Source organism: Chiloscyllium plagiosum, unplaced genomic scaffold (genome assembly GCF_037043375.1).
Source record: "Chiloscyllium plagiosum isolate Xiang-an unplaced genomic scaffold, Cpla_swu_hap1 HiC_scaffold_78, whole genome shotgun sequence".
In the NCBI taxonomy this organism is placed as follows: Eukaryota; Metazoa; Chordata; class Chondrichthyes; order Orectolobiformes; family Hemiscylliidae; genus Chiloscyllium; species Chiloscyllium plagiosum.
The window spans coordinates 89,559-93,723 of record NW_028270217.1 but is presented as its reverse complement, the minus strand read 5'-3'; positions in this window follow the sequence as shown (position 1 = coordinate 93,723).

Below are 4,165 nucleotides of genomic sequence, written 5' to 3'. Positions count from 1 at the left end.
TGCAGTTTTACGGTTAACAATTGATACCTTTCCCAAATCAAAAACTGGAGTTTTAGAATAGCTGCTGCTTTATTCGACATTAATCTTCAACTACGCTTCAGAATGATGCTCCAATAATTCCTGATTAACGTCAGTAAAAGCTGCTTTATATAACGATTGGAATTACAACTGCGGCCTTTTATACACGCTGTTCAGTACCAAGCGCTGATCAGTTGCTCCACTGGAGCCGCCGGCAGCAAGCCCATAGCGTGCCCTAATCGTACCTCTGGGACTTTCGACCCGCCTGTTCTACTTTTGCTGTGGTTCTGAAATTAAAGCTAAGGCAGAGGAGGAGGAACTGATATGGACCTGCGACTTTTCGAACATCAGGTTCAGGAAACGGGACATAGAAAAACGTTGTGCAAAATAGACTTGATTGAAAACTGGGTTTCTGTGGGTCGCTGCGTTGTTTACAGACAATGTTATATTATCGCTTTCACAGGAATTCTCATTCGGTCGGTTTCAATTTGGCACAGAATTCGATTCAACGACACTTCATTATCTTCCTTCTGCATGTTCCTACAGACAAAAAGAAATATACTGCACTCATCATCAATATTCAACATGGTGACATCCAAGGATATGTTGCACAGTTTTCATGAATATTGAAGATATCAGAATGTTATGCAAGAGTAAATTGAATTTCAGTTTATTTTGGAAAGAGATAAAAATCCAGAGTAAGATCCAGAATGCCCAAAATTCATGATTATTACCCTGGCCAGAACTCTAGCCAGTCAAAGGGGAAATCTGTCCCTGAATCCCCAATATCCACACGGCCGTTCGCTCCATGTGTCCAGTTGGAAACCTGTGTGAAGGAGCATGCAGCTTGACAGAGTGCCTGGGAGAACCCTCCACTGTCTGATCTAAAGCTACAACAGGATCTGCGTATTCCAGCTGTGAGAGCAGTGGGATAAAGGGGAGGTCCTTGGTATTCCGTGGTGTAGGTTCACAGTGTCCTCATCATGTTATTGTTTAAAACCCTCTGTCAGAAACAGCACAGACAGAGAGGAATAGGAGGGGGGCATTTCACCCGCAAGCGCTACCCCGCCATTTGATATCATTATGGCTGAGCGAACACGTCAATATCTTTTCCCAGCCCATCCACATCAACCTGTCGCCCAAAGGCGAAAAGACACTGAATATATCGAAACACTGTGCAACCATGGGAGGGAAATGTGTTTAGAGACAGTGGGCTTCAGCAGTTGGTTTTGTGAATGAGCAGCATATTCTGGACTGATCATATTTCAAATGATGCGATCCCCTGAAAACTCACCACCAAGAAGGTGAGGAATATTCTCTGGTCGGTAGCGGGGACGAGAACGCCAGCCGGTGGGAATTGATGATGAATCAGCAGAACAATCATTGATTCAGCTGAAATCTGAACTACACTCCGATTCTACTGGGACTCAAACCCACAAACTTTGAATCACAATCTTAACAATGCAGTAGAAGTCCAACACGGCTTTCATTCACACAGTTCCAGACAAACAACACTCTCAGGATGCAAACGTTCTTCCTAAATATTCTCTGAACATCCTCTCTCTAGCGTTTCATCTATATCCCTGGTTATTAACACTTCCCATTAGAATGTTATTCCTATCACAAGTATCTATTCCCTTTCTGCGCACGTTAATCAATTCCTCTCTCAGATTTCTCCGGTCTCAGATTAAGAGCCCCAATCGAGCTCATCTATCTTTGCAGTGACGAGTGTGTAGTGTTTTAAAAAACACAGCCGGTCAGGCAGCATCCGAGGAGCAGGAGAATCGATGTTTCGGGCATAAGCCATTCTTCAGAAATGAGACATTTGTGTGGGGTTTGTGGGAGAGGAATGGGGTTGATGATCAGGTAGCTGGGAAAGCTATAAGAGAATGAAGGTCAGGGAGAAAGTGGTAGTTCACAGGGGGATTGATGGCCGGGTCCAGAGAGCAGTGCCGAGTTGGAGGCTTTGGACTGGGATAATGTGGGAGGAGAGGTGAAACGAGGAAGCTGTTGAAATACACATTTTTTCACGTGTGGTTGTAGGGTCCTAAGGTGGAATATGAGTCGTTCTTCCTCCAGGCATAGGCTGGTAATGGAATGGCGGTGGCTTGTGCCCGAAGCATTGATTCTCCTGCTCCTCAGATGCTGTCTGACGTGTTGTGCTCTTCCAGTACTACACTGTCGACTCTGAGCTCCAGCACCTGCAGCCCTCACTTTCGCTTAACTTTTCAGGGGAAATGGTCGAGCTCAGGTACCACCTTGGTAAATCTCCTCTGACCACTTTACGTGCAAACACACGTTTGCTAAAGGCTGGCTATCAGAACAGAACAAACTTATCCAACGAAAAGCAGAAATATCTGAACAAAATCAGAAGGTCTAGTGGATCGGAGAAGAGATTTTCGAGCCAAACGATCTGCCTTTGTAACTAATGGGATGTGTGGGTGGAGCAGGGCCTAAAATGATTGAACTCAATGTTGGGTACTGAAGATTGTATTGTCTCTCAGTAGGAAATGACGTGCTGCTCTTCCAACTCTCGCTGTGCTATGCGGGAGCTCTGCAGCAGACCAAACTGACATGGAGGCATGGCAACATAGTGGGATGTTGCAGTGACAGGAACCTGGAAGCTCAGGGTCGAAGTTTGCTTGCGAATAGAATGTAGGTGTACTTATGTTTGTCACCCGCTTTGTTTTTCTCTCCACAGTCTCGATGAGACCACATTCTGAGCAGGAAATGCAGTTTGCTAAATTGAGTGATGGGCAGATAAACCAGTGGAACCTTACACAGTAAGGGGAGTCATCATAAACGAGCAGCAGTACACCTTCTGGGATTTCGTGTAATGGTGCCAAATGGGGAAGTGCTGGGGGTCAAGGAGGATTGGACGATGGTGTACAGTGAGCAATTGTCCTGCATAGTGCCGGTATTCAGTGGTCTGGGCCAGTGGGGAAAGGGCAGTAGAATGTATATCTTCCTGAGCTACCTGTTCTAAGTAAACACCTCACTACGGGGCAAAAGTATCAAATGATTTTCATTTCAACAACAGCACCAGGTGCAGCTTGAGAAGTTACGTGTTTGCACTGTCACTGTCACCCTGTCTCCCCGGGAGCAGTAGTACTCCCCCACGCTCATTCAGACAGCACAGTTCTTCCTGTGACATGTCCTTTCGAGAATGGAAGGACAGGTACCAATAATCCGTACTTGGAACGGAGTATCTATATTGCTCAATAACAATTGCTTAACTATCCTAACTCCTTTTCAAATCACTTGACCCACATCCTTGTATGTCTTGGCATCATAAATTCACATTTGAATACTTCGGAAAGTTATGTGGATTTCTGCCTCTCCGACCCTTGCATACACCGTGTTCCCCATTTCAACCGCTCACTGTTTGAAAACGTTTTTCCATGCATTCACTCTAATCTTTTCACCTCCGACCTTAAATCGATGGCCTCCCGTGATTGAAATCTCCATCAAGGCGAAACATGTATTTCAGTCTACGCTATTCATATCCCTCAGTACTTTGTACATCTTAATCGCGCCCCTCTCAATCTCCTCTTCTCTAAGAAAAACAACTCCAGTTTTTCCAATCTCTCTTCTTCAGCCAGACAATATCCGGGCAAATCTCCCCTGCATAGCTACACACAATAGTCTCGCTAGAGCCGAATGAACAAGTGAAATAAATGATGTGAAAGTCGACAGAAACTGGTATTTTTTGAATAAAGTTTATTTTCCTCAATGCTTCTCTGTGCCCTTTTCCTGAACCTGATGTTTCAATAATCGCTGGTCCATGTCAGTAAAAGCTGCGCCATGTGGATTGAGATTACAACTGCCGTATCGAAATGGATCAAATAGTTTGAACATCCCGATGGTAAGACTTGGCTATGGTCACCCTGTACCAGTGAGCACAGCAACACAGACTGAAGGAGATGAATGTGAAAGTGATTGTAAGGGAAATGGGACGGGGAACTTAAAGGAGGTATGTGATTCGAGAGTTAGGGAATTCTTCGAGAATGGTGAGTCTAGATCCTGATATATGACTCGCAGAGATGTGTGAGTGAGAAAGGGGTTTGATGGAGAAAAGACATAACCTCAGAGAATGCCTTCATGTAAAATCAACTGTTTCTTTCTGTGTTTCGTCAGCATTAATCAC